The 18,211-nt window shown below is 34.6% G+C and overlaps 1 long non-coding RNA gene across 1 annotated transcript; it reads right to left on the bottom strand.

Moving 5' to 3' along the window:
• Positions 1–4,601: 4,601 nt before the first annotated feature.
• LOC113737227 (uncharacterized) lies at positions 4,602–8,049 on the bottom strand. The gene is made up of 3 exons (XR_003459958.2): positions 7,532–8,049; positions 5,466–5,523; positions 4,602–4,912 (listed from the first exon to the last, which is right to left on the bottom strand). It is a non-coding gene; the product is annotated as an uncharacterized lncRNA (long non-coding RNA).
• Positions 8,050–18,211: the final 10,162 nt, after the last annotated feature.

The following is an 18,211-nucleotide window of genomic DNA, read 5'->3' as shown; positions in this document are numbered from 1 at the left end:
CAAAACCCTAGAAGGATTGTGCAAGAACAAGAGCTTTTCCTTCTAATTCTTTCCACCACAAGCTTGAGCATTACCAAAATATCACTTCTTATGGATGGATCGTGAATTTCCTACAAAGCTAAGAAGGATTCAAGAGCTCGAAGTTTTTTTGTTTTTCTTCTCTTTTCTTGTCCTAATTTCGGCCATGAAGATTGAAGAAGAAGAGAAAATGTGTTTTTGAAAGTTAAGGATAATCACAAGATGGTCTTGGTCAAGAAATATTAGAATGGTGACAAGTGGCCAATCAAAGTCCAATTGTTCCAAAAACCTATCGTGTTGCACTCTTAAGTCCTTCTAGTTGGTTGACCTTATATAATTATCATCCAACTCCACAATATTAACATATTAAACCATACAAAAGTACTTTACTAACCTCATAAACTAAAACTTTTGGAGTTTATCTAACTAAACGATTTTAAGTCTACTAATGAAAAAAAATCATGACTCCAATGCATTAAAACAAATTATATGCACTTAAATAAAATAATTGGTAATTTATGCATGAATAAATATTAGGGTTCTCACATTCTCTTCTCTTTAAAAGAATTTTGTTCTCGAAATTCGTACCTTCCATAACCTCAGATACCTTTGGATCTTGTTGTGTGATCATTGCATATGTTTTTACAGGTGCCATTGGTCAATTTCCTCCTTCATTGACTTGTCGAGGGATAGCTTTATTTCCTTGTTGAGTAGTAGTTTCTCGTGGATATCTCTTTGGGCAGTCGTGAACTTCATGGTTGGTGCTCCCACATCTCATACACTTTCGCCCCTTCACCCAACAGCTTTCTTTGGTATAATTTGTTCTTCCACAATATCCATAGGTTAGACGAGAAGTTGTAACTTGACTTGCCTGCAAAGTTTTCGTTGATTGTATCTGTCATACTGGAGTTTCTCATGACATAGTTCCTTTTGGTTTCCTTATCATGGGTGGTGAAGGAAGCGGTAGTTTTACTCCATCTACTCGTTTTCTAACTTTAGGTAGCGATCCAATTTCTCTTGGTACTTCAAGATAGTGATTACTATCGGATACATCTCTTTTCCTCACTTGAAAGGTTCTCAGTTGGGATTTTGTACTCTCCACCCTCTGTGCTTTCTCAAGAGTATTACTAAATGTTTCAATCTGTGATGCGACAAGGGCATCTTGAATTTCTAAATTTAATTTTTGGATAAACTGTTTTATTATCTTTCGCTCCGTAGCCACCAATTCTGAAGCATATTTAGATAATTTCGTGAATTGTGTTTTATACTCAGCCACATTCGAAATTCCTTGACGAATCTTTATAAAATTGTCTTTTCTCTTTTCTTGGACTAGTGGAGGAAGAAATTTCTCATTAAACTCTCGTACAAAATTTATCCAAGTTCTTGGAGTTTGATCTCTTTCCCACTTGTTTCTTATAATATTCCACCAGACTGAAGTTGCTCTTTCAAGTTGAAATACAGCAAAAGCAACTTATCATTCTTCTGTGTAGTTCAAGGAATCGAATATATTTCTTATATTTTCTAACCAATTTTCAACCACTTTTGGGTCAGGTCCTCCAGAAAATTTGGGAGGAAAGAATTTCTGAAACCGCTCCAAAACTCAATCCTCTCCTATCTCGTGATTTTCTTGTCCAACCCCCTGGCCCTGTTGAGCAACTAACCACTCTAGTACATCTGTCATGCGAGTTAAAACTAATGCCACTTGATCATCTCCTCCCCCAACTTTTGGCTCGACGTTTTGATCAGTAGCAGACTCATTATCTATTCTTTGATTTCGGGGTTATCTGTGTTGACGTCCCTGTCGTTGACCTCTAATTTTCATGTTCACAACTAATCTATACACACATGCATAAATCCCATACTAAACCATAATTGAACCACACACACATACCAGTAATAACTCTACAGAAAAATGAAATCACTTGCACAAATAACATTATCATCATACAAGTCAAATACAAACTAGAGCTCATTAGATCATAACACAAGTTACAATCAAATAAAGTACATATCAAGTCAAGATCAGTAAACAAAAGTAAACAGGTGATTAACAAAAGTACATGCATCTCCAAGGAACAAACTCCTAAGTTCTACTCCCATCGTCCCATTACAAAAGATTAAAAGTAGTGTTTCACTAGATTAATTGGAACTAGATGATTCCCGTTCCTTAACACGGTCAACTTCATTCCCAATACTATGATCCTATGGGCCACGACTTCTCTATCTCTCTCTGTTAATTGTTGTGTCATCCTAACCAAACGATTATTGGTTTCCTGTAACTGTTCACGTAAAATATAGGTTCATTTTTTGTTTTCCTCGAGCACCTTAGTCTCAAGCACCCGAATTCGGTGATTTGCACTTACATTTGCAATGATTATCCTCTGTCTCTCCTTTGCTATGGCTAGAACCACATGGTCAGGATACGAATGTGTTATCCAACAATCACATCAGCGATCCATCCTATGTCTTGGGATGAACTGCTGAAATGGCTCATCCGGCCCTATCTGAAACATAAGAGGTTGAATTCGCCTCCTAGGCAGCTCTTGTACACAATTTCTTTCCATTCCTACAATCACAAGTAAGATTATTAGTTTAAATCAACTATTATTAGGCATCGTGTCACTTAACAGTCTAACGAGTCCCACATCCCGTATCCTAATTTTTAAGTTTAGAATACATTACAGAGATATAAAGCCTAAACTATGATATCACCTATGTCAACCCTTCTTTCCCCAAAGGCGAACCAGAGGGGTCAGTGAACTGCCTGCATAGTTCTCGCCTAGGCTCACTACAATCTATAATTCAAAATTTAGAAATACTTCAAATATTTTCAATATACATTTAAAGTGTTCCAAAACATTAATATTTAAAATTAGTTAACTTTCAAATTTAAATACAATCTAAAAAAATATGTACAACAGTCATTTGCTATAATAGAATTTAAAACCTCCAAAAGAAAACAATTTAGTACTATTCGTGAGCACTCTCAGTCTTGAACTCTATTGAGGCATAAGTTTGAGAATCACTAAAATATCACTTCTTATGGATGGGTTGTGAATTTCCTACAAAACTAAGAAGGATTCAAGAGTTTGAAGTTGGTTTGTTTTTCTTCTCTTTTCTTGTCCTAATTTTGGCCATAAAGGTTGAAGAAGAAGAGGAAAATGTGTTTTTAAAAGTTAAGCATAATCACAAGATGGTCTTGATCAAGAAATGTTAGAATGGTGACAAGTAGCCAATCAAAGTCCAACTGTTCCAAAAAACCTATCATGTTGCACTCTTAAGTCCTTCTAGTTGGTTAACCTCATATAATTATCACATAACTCCACAATATTAACATATTAAATCATGTAAAATTACTTTACTAACCTCTTGAACTAAAACTTGTCGGAGTTAATTTTCAACCTTGGTTATCTACTAAGAATTTCACATTATAGAATTATTGCTTTTATAAATTTTTTTTAGTGACAAATCCCATGTACGGGGAAGAGATGCCAACCCTTTATTTTATTAATACAAAAAAATTAAATTACAATAATTTGAGGAGGACCAAACCTGATCTCAAATAACAAACAAAAATTAAATAAAAAGTATTACTCCCTTACAATCTGCTTACGTAAATAGGGACAAAATCTAATTTCAAAATTAACAAAGGCACGAACTATTGATAGAAGATCTGCAACTGAAGTGAAAGTGATATTTGAACCCAAATCTAAATCTGAACCAAATTTGTGGTTAAAAAAGAAAGGAAAAACCTAATTTTTTGCAATATATTGCACAATGGCCACTTAATTAAAGAATCAGTTTTAATCAAAGTAATCAATACCTCAAAGTCCACCTCTGTCTGAATATCCTTTAACTGTCTATCCACGCAAACTTGTAGACCAACCAACCAACAAAGAAAGGGCCTTTGTAGTAAGAACGTCAACTTCACTAAACACCTTATAAAATGAAAAGACAAGATTCCCATCAACTGACCTCAAAATCGCTCCCCTTGATTTCAAGCCATTCCTAACGCTAGCATTTGTATACAGTTTCACATAATCAACCAATAGAAACTTGCACCAAATAGGGAAAACTTTAATCTTATGTGACGTAACTGATAAGAATCACGCCTGTAAGATGTTTTGGTCATCCTAAAAATGCTCCAACTTAAACTTTCCAACAAGTCCCAACTTCAAGACAAAGAAATTCACTTCGCTAACAATGTTTCGAAGACAAAAAAGTCTACCTTCAAATCGAACTTTATTTCTACCCTTCCATAAGAACCAACAAATTTAAAAAGGTAAAACACATTGAATGTGTGCATGAATACGCCTACTTAAAGAATGTGATCAATATATAAATATGGATGAAATAGATACTCCAAAAAGAGGTTCCAACCTAAAAATTTGAAAGAAATGATACCAAACATCATTAGTCACTAATTCTAGGAAAAATACATGTCTAATAATCTTCACACTAGTATGATAACAATTATAAGTGTGGCAGCCCCACTTCTCCCTAAGGCGAACCATAGGGTTGGCGGGTCGCCTGCCTAGCTCTCGCTAGGACTCACACACTCTAGTAACTAATTTCACCAAATATAAATCGAAAACAAACCTTACTTCTCGAGCAAGTCACGTACTTAAATAATTCATACAATTCAACTTATACAGCCCAAAACACAATTCCAAGTATCAACGAAAACGTCGAGCTTAGTATACTTAAATTCAACTTAATTTACAATTTAAAGTTCCTAATCCAGGGCACAGAAGCACCACAAGATTCACATTTTCCCAAAAACACAAAAATCATCCAAAAGATACTAACGTTTCCAAAAATACAATTACAAAAGTGGGCATTCAAAATATAACATTTCTGTTCTAGTTCTCCAAGACTTCATGCGTTTCAGAACCTGTCAAGAAAAACAATTTGGAAGGGATGAGCCAATAGCTCAGTGGTGCCTCGAAACATGCAATTCACATAAGGCAATTTAACAAGTACAAATAGACAAGTAAGCATTTAACAATTTAAGAAAGCGAAATAACATGACAAGAAAAGAATACGGGGCTCTCAGGAGCCAAAGTCCACGCACTTGATCAGAAAATTTATAGTAGTTGACACTCCGTCAACTTTCACTACCTAAACTCCATGTAGACATTTTCCCTAATCTACACATCTCCTAGCAACGTCTTCCCCCTTATTTTCGGGCCCGACTCCAACACGAATTTTGCAAGCACTTTTACCAAGACGGCAGAGAGGTACCTCCCACTCCAATAGAGCGTGGTACATGCATCCGTTTGGTTTATTTAGTCGACGAGACCACGCTCCAATCGACATTGCAACACTTGTACTTGTGATATTTCATGCAATCTCATAGCATGTAACATTTCATGATATCTCTAGCAAGTACTTTTAACAAGTAGTTCAACTAGCAGTTAAACACGATTCATGCAAGAGACACTCACCTCAAGTGAAGTGTCTAGAATTCCAATCTTTGATCGAGATTGTGCTCTTCACCAACTCCTAGAATCATACAAATAATTCACATAAATTTCCACTTTTGAGTTGGCGAATTTAACTCGAGTCAACTAGCATTTAATTTCACTCAAAATCCCAAACTAGTATTAATCGTTTTCTCAAAGTGAAATCCACAAATCGAGTGAAATTAAATTTTGAGGTTTCTTTAAAACCCAAACACTTGCTAAATTCGTCAAATATTCCAACATCCAAATTCTAGAATCATATAAGCCATTTAACACCAATTTGGTGTCACAAGTTGAGAAAAATCACATTTAAACAATTTAGAGGAATTTTCCCCTCAAATTTTTCCCAAACATATCTTGGGAAATTCCTTTAAGAGGCAATCATATAAACCAAGTAAAACTAATCGTTAGAATTTCTATAAAATAGAAACTCCTTAAGTTTGCCAAATTCCACGACCAACTCACTCCAATGTTTTTCATGAAGGCAAAAACTTGAGTTTTTAGGAAAATTTCCAGATTTGACAAATTCCTCAAAATAGGACATTTGGTCTAATAAAATTCAAGGTTATCAACTCAAAATGGACCTAGTAACAACGGTTAATGTTAGAAAACATTTTCGGGACAACTTTGGTCCACATTTACCCACAATGAAATCCAAACATCAAACCATTTCTAATTTCAAACAAAAATTCTGTTTTGGTATCTTCTTGAAGAATAAGATTTTGGTCCACTTTTTGGACGTAACCTCTACTAGATTTTTGTCCCAAATTGAGCTATACAAACCCCTTAATTAATACACAAATCATTTGAGCTCAAGTTATCGTGAAAACAGTTCACAATTATCATTCAAAGCTGGAAAAATTTCAGGTGCATGCGGTAGCAAGTAGTCCATTTCCCCTTCAATTTATCCAAAATTTTTCAACTACCCAAAAGCTACATTTTCACCCAAACAATACTACCCATATAGGTTAACATGTATACAGCCCAAGTAGTTCAAAAATTTGTCAAAATTGACCCCTAAAATTCAACTAAAATCTGAAAAATTTCCAGAATCTTTGTACAGCATATACCTTCCTTTTCCTTCAATTCCTCAACATCATTTCAACTACGAAAGTGGTGCATTTTCGTTCAAATGACCATAGACATTCAGCTTAACATTTACACAATCCATGAAGCTCAATTTCTTGTCAAGAATCAGATCAAAAACTCGAACACAAACTGGGAAAATTTGGACAGTTTGGTTCAACAGCAGAGCAGTTTTCATTTTTTGGTCACATCTCATTCAATTCAACTTAGATTTGAGCATGGTTAGTAGCGTTGGAAACTACACTCATAGGGATACAATTTTTCAGAAGAAATCGTTTTAAAATTCTACTCATCACTAGCTCGAAATCTGGCAACAAAGCGCAGCTCATATCCTGGCTTCCAGTGAACCAGTGGAGCAGGACAGGTGACTTTAAAAGACTGCCATGGTTCACTCAGGTGGAACCAGGACGTGAATTTTACACCGTTGGAAAGCTGGAAGAGTCTAGTTTCTAATGGCGCTAACGGCACTCAATTTCGACATCGGAGGGCAGAGTTATGATCGAAACAAAATGGCTGCCTGAGCCATACGGGAAAAATTTCCAGATTTTGCTGGTTTTGGAATTCATCACCTTTGGTCAACCAAACCTCAATATCTTTCAATGAAACTTTACACACAAATCCAAAAACACATAAACATCAAATACAAGCCGTTAAAACCTCAGAATTTCGCATGAAAAAGGTCGGTCTTGGCAGGGACAGAATCGGAACTTTTTGCTTCAAGAGCTCAATGAAGTTTCTAGCAATAATGCACCTTTAATCTACTTCCTTAAGCACTAATTCAACAATAAAACCATCATCACAAAACACACATATAAACACATAAAACACCTCTAGCTTCATCAATCATTAGCTTAGAGGTTCAGCAACCCAACAAGTTTTACCAACGCAAGTTAACATTTCAAGAACCACAAGCTGCAAAATCTGAAATTTTTTGGCTAAGGTGCTAAGCTGGAGTTTGTTACCTTCAAGTGGGTTGTTTACTAGCTAAATATATTGTCTAGTTCCTCAAGTTGCTCCTAGAACCACAGAGGATCAGCCGGCTCTCTTGCTCTCTGTTTCCCTCTCGGTCTGGCCAGTCACCGCAGCAGCACAGCAGCGACTGAAGATGAAGAGGGCTGGGGTTCTGTTTGGTGAGCTTGAGATGGTTCTGTGGTTGGTGGAAGGAAGAAATAGGAAGCTGGTTTTTCTCCTTCACCTTGGTCCGAACAACCCAGCAGTAGTAGTAGCGGCAGGAGCAGCGAGAGTAGCAGCAGCAACAGCGATCCTCTCCTTCCTCTTGCTCGATCTGGACAGCAGCAAGAAGTGGAGGTGGAAGCTGAAAATGGAAGCTTGAAGACTGGGTGTGAGTGGCTGAAGATGAGAGGCTGTTGGAGCTTGGAAGGCAGCGGTTTCTACTTCTTCTTGCAGCAGAGGAGCGGAAGTTTAGAGGGGTAAGAAAAGGGTGGTAGCTGGTGACAAGATGGGAGGAAAATTGGGGTAGTCTAGGGAGTAGTCTAATTGACTTTTGGGCATGCTAATAATGGTGTGAAAATTTTGAATTGAATCGCGTTTATGCGCGAGAATTTTATCTACTGGTAGGAATTCCCCATTTAACACATCCTCAGCTTAGTTGTACATTTTTATAACCTCTACATATCCTACATTTCAACTTAGGGCTACATCGCGCGTCAGTGCGCAAAAATTTACCCTAATGCTTAGTCGAACGCGAACCGTCAAATAAAATTTTTTTTTTTTAAAATTCATGTAAATTAAAATATAATATTTTTATAAGTGAAAACATCATTAATAATATAAATACACATTATTAAATATAAATACATATTATTTAATAATTTCAACATTTAAATAATATTTTGATTTTAATTTTCAAAAATTAATGAAATTTTGAGATCCTCACAATAAGAAGATGACAAAACTAACCCTTGGCGTGTAAATTAACATTCAAAAGAAAAAAATTCATACCAATCACCAACAAAAGATGGATACCTTAAGTGGTACAATAGAACACCAAATCAACTTGTCCTCCTTCAAAGGAACTTTTCGTTGACAAAAATGATTCCAAGTGGAAGTAGTGGAAAATGCACCAATACTGAAATGTAACCAAATCATCAAATCTGTCATTGAAGTATACAATTGAAGTTGCAATATATTAGATAAAAAATTTGAAAGAATCCATTACTGTAACTTATTAATATCCCAACCATTCACAAAAATCTATAATAGTCAAACGAGGAGAGTCCAAGACCCCAAATTGTTGTATTACAAGCCAATCCTAACACCAACAATCATACCAAAACCTGTCAAACTTTTAAGTACCATCGAACATTACTTTCAACTATATTATGAATCTGTACCAATCATCGTCACATACCAAACTATTGATCAACAATTGCAACACTAGGATGGTTGTCCTTAATATATTTTTTGAACATGAACTCCAATCAGATGAAATTTTGCTCCCTAAGTCTCCACCAAATTTACATGAAAAGACTTTACACATATCTTCTAACAATATACAACTCAATATATCCTTCTCCATCAGAAAGCATATTTTTGTTTAAGAAAATCAATGAATCAACTTGAATTCAGTGGATTCATTGTGATCCCATAACAAACAAGTAAATATCTTTTCCAACGAAATTAGTATAACTAAAGGTGGTTGTAAAATTTTTTAAAAAATGAAGGAAAATAGTATTAAACACATGACTAATAAGAATCAGTTTATCATCCATAGATAACAATTTCGAACTCCAATAAAATAATTTATTACGCACTATGGATATGATCCCATCAAATAATACACACGTTGGATTTTCCTTGGCAAATAAAATACCCAAATAAGTAAAAGATAATCTCTAATGTTGAAAATCAAGGACTCACACAACCTTTGCCAACAAATTCTTGGCCACTCTTGAAGAGCACAAAAACGAACTCTTTGTTCCGTTAACTTTTTTATCCAGAACATGTTTGGTACATATTAAGAAAATTCTCTAAATATCGTGTGAACATAATCATATCATACACGAAACTAAATATGAAATTCTACCTCCTGTTGAAACAAAGAATCTCCACTCATCCTGCAAAAAAAGATTATGTAATCTCCCTCCCAAAAACTCCAAAACTAATATAAAAAGAGTTGGTGATAAAGGGTTACCCTACTTGACACCTCTAATAGATTTTAAAAAGCTTGTTAGCTCTCCATTAATCAAAATAAAGAATATTTGAAAATAAGATCCACCATCCATTCCTGAAAATTGAAATACCTTAACATAAATAATAACAAAATCATTCCACTCTATCATAAGTTCTCTCCATGTCAAGTTTCAGGATTAAATTCGAATGTGCTAAATATCGATTTTGACTTATCTTAGTTATTTCAAATTTGTTCATGTATTTTGATTACTTCATTTTTATTGATCATAGACATTAAAAGAATATTCTGCTAATAAAACTAATATTATTCAAAGTATTCAAGAAAAAGAATTAAGAAAAATATTATATATATATATATATATATGTTTTTTCATAAAGTATCTTAGGGTTGGGATATCTTTTAATTATTGATCTTAGGTAAAACCTTAACACAGTAAAAAATGTTCAGTAAATGAGTCTTACATTTAACAACAATATAATATGTCACGTTTGATATATTTTTATGTTCCTCTATTACTATGATTTTATGCATGTTGTATCTTTAAAAGTGCTATTTAGTTGTATTTTATATGATTGGATAGGGTAAAAAATACTCGTGATAAAAATGATACAAAAGATATCAATTAACAGAAAAATATTGAGTTTGAGTGGTCAGAACTGATGGGTGATAGGATGGAGGCCAAACACAAGACCTATTCGAATTTACAATTGATTTCAATCAAATTAACACGTTAAACTAAGATAGGCACCCGTCCTGCAACCTAACTCAAGACCTGATATTTTCTGGACAAAACGACCTCTAATTTAAATACCATCCTAAAAATCATACTTGAGGAGGTCCTATAAATAAGTGACGTAAGAGCCGTCAGGAGGAGTAATCAAGAGAGGAAGCAACAACTTTTCTTTGCAATTCTTTGTTTCCTAAAATAAGCGTACTTTAATATAAGAATTAGTTTTCTTGATTCACTTATGAACATCTCTCTTGTTCTTGCGATGACGATGTCTCGTTAATTCTTTTATTCAAACCAACGATAAAAGCAGTGATTCCAAATATTGTGAAAACCAATTTAACCTTTCCAACTTTTAATTAACTATTCACAATTCCTTGATTTTTATTTTTTGTTTATGCATGTGTAGTGGAGTAACATGAATTATTCTCTTTATGTGTTATATTCATGTCAAAATAATAAGTGTGATCTGTAATTGTCATGTTTTAGTATTTCATGCAGCAAATAAGGTTAATACGTGGTTGTCCCCTTTTATGAACCCTTAGGGAGCTTTGTGATATTGATTAGATGATTGGGCGTGTCATCGGTTGTCATCAATTTCGACAGATTCTTAGTTTCTAAAGCTATTATCAAATTAATTTGGAATTTCGTCAATGCCTAAATAGTTTGATACTAAGGATACGACTAGAGTGCATCATTCTAATTGTTAAATTTAGAGAATCTGCGAGTTACTACTAGCATTTAGGGTAACTTAGATCAATTGGTTAATTAAGAGTTGGACCTTTAGGACTTAATTATCAATCGAAATGAAACCCTTCAAGTTCTTGACTTAGTTTTCATTTATTGATTATGTTATTTACTTTTAACATCGCTTTCTTAATTTTATTAATACATTCCTTTTAATTCCTTCTAATACATCTCATTGATTCAAATTAGAAAAATAAAAATTTCACTGTTCCCTATGGGTTCGACCTGGACTCCCACTACTATAGTTTTGAGAATTTAGTAAATAATGTTTGACACTAGCGAAAAATGATCACAATAATAAAGTAATGAGTGAGAAAATGTTCAACATATTTTCTACACAAAACAAAGAGACCATAACAACATGGCAAATTTTGTACACTCCCAACTGTAATTGGAAACACTAACATAATAACCTATCCATCCTTATCAAAATTACTACTAGTATTGTTTGGTTTAGTAAGCTCTAATAAATTTAACCAGTACTCTTAAAGTTCAAGATCCATAGACGAAGGGCTTGCACCACTTGTCTTTTTGCAATTTTTTAAGTGCTATAATTGTTTTCGTGGCAGGGACCACATTTTTGAATATGTCAATTACCTCAACTGCCATTGTCACATCATATCGCTCGAAATCCAAGTTTCAATGTTCTACAACTTTTAGTTTGGCAGTCACTAAGGTGGTTCATGACTGAGCACACTGGACAAAGGAATTATTGTCTGAACTCATTGCTTGATTTGGTGCCTCTTGATCCTTAGTTTGACGCAAGCCCTCTTGGTTACTTGCAAGTCTCTTACCTGCCCATTTCTAACTTCTCAAAATATTAACAATTGAGTTGGGGATATACACATCCTCATTGGTATTGAATAGCTACCTCTTATGCTAGATGCACGGGATTGCATGATAATTTGGACATGTGGCATTGAAGATGGTTGGACTCAACTTTCTGTGGCTATCTTGCATTCCAAACCTTAGAGAGAACTGCATATTTGTTCATGCATTATCGACTTTTGAAATGGGTGTACCGTTTATTTTTTTGAGAGAAATACATAAAGTTCTTAGCAATATGACATGGCATTTATTTCAAGATTTAGAAATTATTAGTGAATTGCAAGTGCTAGATGCATAGTTGTTGATAGACTTAGTAATGATAAGCTAATATAAGAGCAGCAATTACCAGCTAGAGGTTATTCCACTGTGTATCATCAACGAAGAAGCATCTAGCATTGTTGTTCTAACCAATTCCAATTTTCAACATTTGTTGCAGACTCATTAGTGTTGCATACATCACCTAATGTGTTGTCAAATAAACAGTTGCTTGGAATTTTTAATGGTATCCATCCCATTTGCATGTGTTGTCAAATAAACAGTTTAAGTGAGCGACAAGTTGCATGCAATTCACCTCAGTCTAAGCATTGGGGTCCCATTTCCCTGATCTTTTCTAGTCTGCATATTCAAGGCAAAACTTGATCTTTTTATTATCATCCAAATGTGCATTCGGAATGCTAGTGTCACGTGGTATCTAAAGAAATGCAAACTATATTTAATTTAATTGCAACTGCGAGATAAATATAAACCATCTCAAATACCTGTATTGTATAATGATGAAATTTAGACAACTACAACAATTAACAAAAGAAGTCTTATATTAAACTTTTACACCTAATCAAAAGCAACATAATTAATATTTCTACGTATAAAGTTTGTAATGAATTCTATCACAACAACAAAGTGACTTCATAATCACCTAGGAAAAAAATAATCAGATAAGTCCTATAAAACATTTTGTCTGTGAAGGTTCTACCTTCTTCTAGGGCGTACCCTAAAATTTAGCGGATCGCCTGCCTGACTCTCGTCAGAATTCCCTAATAACACATTAACTACAGAGATAACAGATCAATACTTCCATTAATCTTACATTAACTTCAGAGATAACATATAGATAACCAAAACCAACCATTCAAATCCTTTACAATACCTAGTTCAATACAAAAGTTTTAACCTTAACAAGATACTAGAGGATTCACAAAAATCAAAATTCTTTAAGCCAACTTCCTAAGATCCTTCGTTCGATCCCTGACCACCAACTCCTATAAGGAAAACAAAGTTAAAAGGTTGAACTAAAATTCAGTGAGGTTTGCCGAGCAAGTAACAGTTAATAAACACTTAAATAATGGCAATTAAACAAACAGTGCATATTTCGCCAGATAATCACTTTCAAAAGGATACGCACTCCACTTGGAAGTCATTTCAATGTCATTGAGCTTTCATTTTAGTGTTGAGAGACACTTATTTCAATATCATTGCATTCACTCCGACAATTCACCCCCTTATGTCTTCCGAAACAATAAACAATCCCCTACATTCAACAATCAATTCAGTAAGCTTCCAACTTCTAGGTAATACTCTAGTATATAGAAACATTTACCCAAAGCTACCGTCTTATCCGACCAAGCTCCTTGCTAGCTCGAATAGCCCGTTGAACAGAGGGTTTTGGGGCCCAGTTTATCCAAAGGCTTACATTCATGCACATTCATAGTATCATTCAATCAATAATCAACCTTCGAGCTCAACTAAGCCAAGTGTGATGAAGTACACCCCCGACTTAGAAGGCGAGGGACCATTGATATACACATCACAATGAATCACTAGCAATACTCAAAACAAGTACATTTATCACATAAATTCATTTAAAGAAACATAACCAGTTGGGCATTTACATTCGACAACACTCACCAAATATCCAAATGAACTATTCTCGAGTCTCGAGTCAGTTTTCTGGTTCACAGCTATTTCCTAGACAACTTAATAACTCTAAAGTGAATATTCAATTTACATGCAGCCACTCATCTTACACCAATTTAAGGTTTAAGTAACTAAACCCAAGTTCCTAAGCTTATAAACAAGTCACCAAAATTCCAACAATCTTTCTTTTGTTTTTCTCCAAGATCCATTAAGTTTGGTAGCTCTTAAAGTAAGGTTAATGTACATATATACCAAATTTGAAGATCTTATAAATCATTTGAGCTAAGCTTAAATAATTTTCATTCCAATCTTAATAAGTAAAGCTGGTGGAACTTTTATTTCTTCCCTTTTAGACTAAACTAGATTCTAAATTGTTAGTAGTTTGGGTTTTACTCCACTACACCAGACCCCCAAATCTTTTAGTTCTGTAAGATATTTATGAAGACAAGGTTAAGAGGTTATAAGCTGTTTTACTACAAATTATCTTAAAATTCAGAAAACATCATGGAATATTTAGCTCATCACTGTTTCGGCCAGCAAGTGAAATTTCCAGTAATATCATTTCAAAATGTTCAACAAATTCCATCTTTTACTTGCTTAAAATACAAAACACGTAGCTTATATTCTGTCCAACCTAAATTAGAGCAAATAACACAAATTCTAGAAAATAATCCCACCAAAGGTCTCGACTAATTCTGCCAGCAACTAATTACAATTCCAGCAGTATAGCGGTTTAATATATGGTGTTTTCTCCATAATTTTCTTCAGTTTTAACTCCAACTCATCATGTAAAAAAAATGATTCTCCAGCTACAGAGTAGTCTTTAGCAAGGATATAAAGTTTACAGCCAAGGAAATCGAAGAGCAAAGCTGGTGCAGGTCCTAATCTTCCCTCTCGGCCATGTTTTCAACATTCTAACAGCAACCAGTTTTAAAACACAAATTTTCTCCAATAATTCCTTCAGTTTTTATTCAAATCTTTCATGCATGATGAAATCAAGGTATTATACAATATATTACTGCTTCGTACAAAATTTTAGAACCAAAATTCACAGGAAGCTGGTATTGCTTTATTTCTTGTTCTCGGATGAAACTGAAAAATTTCTAGCAACCTCTTATCAATATTTTGAATCCAAATTTCCTGCTTTTCACAAGTCTCTTCAGTTAATTCTCTTATAATACTTAAGGTAAACATATTACATGCTTTTCCTACATTATTCTCTAAAGAAAACTAGGGTAACAAGCTGCAATTCCAGCTTCATCTTCTCGGTTATTTCAGTTTTTTGTTCCAACACTTAGTCAGTCATTAAACAGGATTTTCCCTCAGCTAAAACCCATTTTCCTAGCTAAAATTCAACATACAGCTCAAGCATTCAGTTATACCAGATAAGTAAGAGAATGTTGCAGCATTTTACCTCCCTTTTCCTACAATCAAAGCCGAAAAAAAGAAGATAAATGTAGGCAGACTCCTTCCTTCTTTGTTTCTTTATGATGAGATGCTCCAAGTTCCCCTTTTTCTCTACCTTACTCTCTTACTCACTCGGTTGTGGCTGGAAGGAACCAGAGATGCTCCCTCACTCTCACTTTTCTCACGATTTTGGGTATGAAGAAGAAGAAAAGTTTCGGTTGCCCTGTTTCTTTCTTTTGTTTGCTCTCGGTTGATGATACCAAAGTGACTGATCACTAAAACTTCCTCTTCAGTTGGTGGATGATAAAACCAAAGTTCCTCTACTCGGTCTCTACTTCTAAAGCTCAGATATCCTGCTGGCCGCATAGTAGTTTTAACCAAGGCTCAAGGTTAGTTAGGTCTTTTAACATTAGCTCATTTGCTTGCTAAGGCTGCAATTTTTATTAATTCACACAAATTATGGTATGCATACAATATGTTTATTTGGTTCATATATTTTTTTGTAAAATTTAAATTTAGACATTTAATTAATCTATTAGTTGTTAAATATAATACTTCTAATGGCAAAATGAAGGTAATACATGCAAAGCTTACACAAAAATTTTTCAGGGTTTTCACATTGTCACTAAGCTGATCCGATATTATTCAAAAAAAGGACCCTATAATTTTGAAAATGCCTTTAATATTTCATATCTATGAATCTAAATGAAGTAGATTGTTGCTCATAATTTATCACTTTGGATTCTTGGCTTTGTATGAATGGGTGAGTCTTGCTTTATTGAATGTGAATATTAGATAGGAAATTGATTTACGATAATAATTGCAGAATTTGTGTCCACAACCAAATATGGTTTTAAGGTAATTTATTTGCAAGACAAATATAGCAGATCAAATACTGTATCCAAATAGACTTATTTTTTTTATTTCGTTCCAAATTTTTCTTCAATACTTTTCAAATATGGAAGGATTACATGTTTTTGACAAATTTTTTGGTGCAAATTCCTCCACGTAGGTGGAGTTCATCCTTGCGATTGCCACAATCTTGATGGAGAATTTTCCAAGTTTGTTTGGCGGAATTCTTTTCAACCTAATCTAACCCTCTAAGTTGCGAATACTCTTGATACAATTTCAACCCGCGACTTAACGAATTAGCGAACCAAGGAATTTGGTAGAATGGCGCTACAATCAAGTGCGATTCTTGTTTGATAAGCCAATTGAACTCTCTTAGAAAACTTCTAAGATGTTCAAGGGGTGTTTGTAGAAGTCAAGAGAAATACTCTCAATATTTTTAAGAAGCAAAAACTGTCTATTGTTGTTGGTTTGAAACTTATTTATAGTTTCTTACAATTCAAATCCTAATGAAACTAGAACTTATGGTCAGCCCTACAATGGCCTATTATGGTCGAACTAATTAAGCAAATATGGCCGAAAATAATAACTAAAAAATGAGACAAACTAACGACTAAAATTGGCAAGGATTTCATGACTTAAGTTGCTTGCTTTATTCTACTAACTTTTAAAATGAAAAACTAATTAATTTAAAACTTGTGAGGCTTGATTCATCTTGTGACTCGAAATGCTTTGTGTCACGGGTCTTGATCCTCTAGTTGAAGTAAAGTCTCATACTCCGAGTCTCTTTCAAACCTCAAGCTACTTTCCTTAGCCTCTTGGATTGTGCGTACCAAGAAATTCAACTGCTCCTTCATCCGTTTGGCAAGAGTTCTAGTGTTGGTCCAGATGGTACCATCATGTCCTTAGTAGTAGCTTGGATGACCACATTATTCCCCTGCTCTTGAGAAGGATTTGCCCTCAAATCAAGCGTGTCACTTACGTCAAATGGACTCAAGTCAGAGACGTTAAATATAGCGCTAACACCATACTCACCAGGTAAGTTAAGTTTATAGGCATTGTCATTGATGCGTTCAAGGACTTGGAATGGTCCATCACCACGGGGAGAGAGCTTGCTACAGCGTTGGATGGGGAATCGTTCTTTGCGCAGGTGTAACCAAATCTAATCACTTGGTTTGAGCATGAGCTTGCATCTACCTTTGTTGGCTCGTTGAACAATTTGAGCCGTATGATTCTCTATGTTCAAGTGAGCTTGCAACCTTTTCACGAAATCAGCTTTTTGTTGCCCATTAAGATTAGCTCTTTCACTCAAAGGTAACAGGGTCAAATCCAAAGGCGTCAATGGGTTAAATCCATAAACAATTTCAAATGGAGAGTATTGAGTGGTGGAATGCAGAACCCTATTATATGCAAACTCTACATGTAGTAGACACTTCTCCCAATTTTTCAATTTAGATTTGATGATAGTGCGTAAAAGGATAGAGAGTGTACGATTGACGACCTCGATTTGTGGATGACTAGTGGTTAAAAACAGTAATTTAGTGCCCAACTTAGACCACAAACTCTTTCAAAAATAAGAGAGAAATTTGACATCTCTATCTGACACTATGGTCCTAAGGATGCCATGCAACCTAATAATTTTAAAAAAAAATAAATCTGCTACATGAGATGCATCATCCATCTTATGTCAAGCAATAAAGTGTGTCATTTTAGAAAATCGATCAACAACCACATAAATAGAGTCATGCCCTTTTTTAGATCTAGGTAAGTCAAGAATGAAATCCATTGAAAGATCTATCTAAGGTGCATCAGGAATTGATAATGGCAAGTATAAATCGTGAGGTTGTACCTTAGACTTTGCCTTCTTGCATACTATGCATCGACTCACAACCCTCTCCACATCACGTCGCATCCGTGGCCAGTGAAAATACTCCTACAAGATGGATAAAGTCTTAGCAACTCAGAAATATCCCATTAAACCACCTCCATGTGCTTCTTTTACCAGTAAAAGTAGAA

Source organism: Coffea arabica, chromosome 11c (genome assembly GCF_036785885.1).
Source record: "Coffea arabica cultivar ET-39 chromosome 11c, Coffea Arabica ET-39 HiFi, whole genome shotgun sequence".
Lineage (NCBI taxonomy): Eukaryota > Viridiplantae > Streptophyta > Magnoliopsida > Gentianales > Rubiaceae > Coffea > Coffea arabica.
This window is presented reverse-complemented; position numbering and strand designations above follow the sequence as displayed.